The sequence below is a fragment of the Abrus precatorius genome, unplaced genomic scaffold, assembly GCF_003935025.1.
Source record: "Abrus precatorius isolate BTA unplaced genomic scaffold, Abrus_2018 Scaffold10, whole genome shotgun sequence".
Lineage (NCBI taxonomy): Eukaryota > Viridiplantae > Streptophyta > Magnoliopsida > Fabales > Fabaceae > Abrus > Abrus precatorius.
The window spans coordinates 18,654,544-18,655,404 of NW_020874292.1; positions in this window are offsets into that span (position 1 = coordinate 18,654,544).

Sequence of the window (861 nt, forward strand, 5' to 3'; positions counted from 1 at the left end):
CCAGGAACACAATGATGCAAATTATGTTTCAAATGGATGCTTCAATCACTCGCAAAGGCCAAAAAAGTGAAGTTCCTAAAGAGAGAGAGAGAGAGAGAGAGAGCAAATTATGTAAAATGAGGAAGGGGAAGGAAGAGGCGCGATTTTAAGGATTTCACACATTATAGATGAAAAAATCTGTCTGTAAATGGTTTAATGAAAAAGTGCATTTTAAAGGTTCATTTACAAACGGATTTTTCCGTCTATAAATTCGTCAAGTCCAGTTACAAAAACTAATAAAAAATAGCTCCAAATTCCAAACAGCATGATCTATATATCCAAATTGAAGCTCAAAAAGTCAGAAATCCATTGAAAAAAGAAACATCTAAAAAGGAGGTCTGTAGAAAAAGTTATGACCAAAATAGTGGATAAAGGTCAGAATAGAAAAAATAATACGAAATATAAAGTAAAGATAACAAGTATTCATAAAAACTCTAATTTAATGCAAGAAATGCAAAAACATGCTAAATACAATAATTAAAGAGAGAAAAGGTATTTTGGAAGATGTCATAAGGCTATAAATGTGAGTATAAAATACGAATCATCAAATACCCCCACACTTAAGCTTTTGCACTCCCAAGCAAAAGAAAGGAAAAGACAACAAGACAAAACCAAACAAAGTAAAATTTTTCAATGGATCCTAAAGTGAAAGTGATGTGAGCAAGAAAGAAAATGAATTCATCAATCAAAGTATGAAAGAATAAAAAACAATCAAGAGTATGTCCTAACATAAAAGTAAAGAAGAACTTCAATCTAACTAAATCATGGATCACAATTGGCAAAAATTCTCTCAAAGGTACGTGTATCACTCATTCTCTCAAG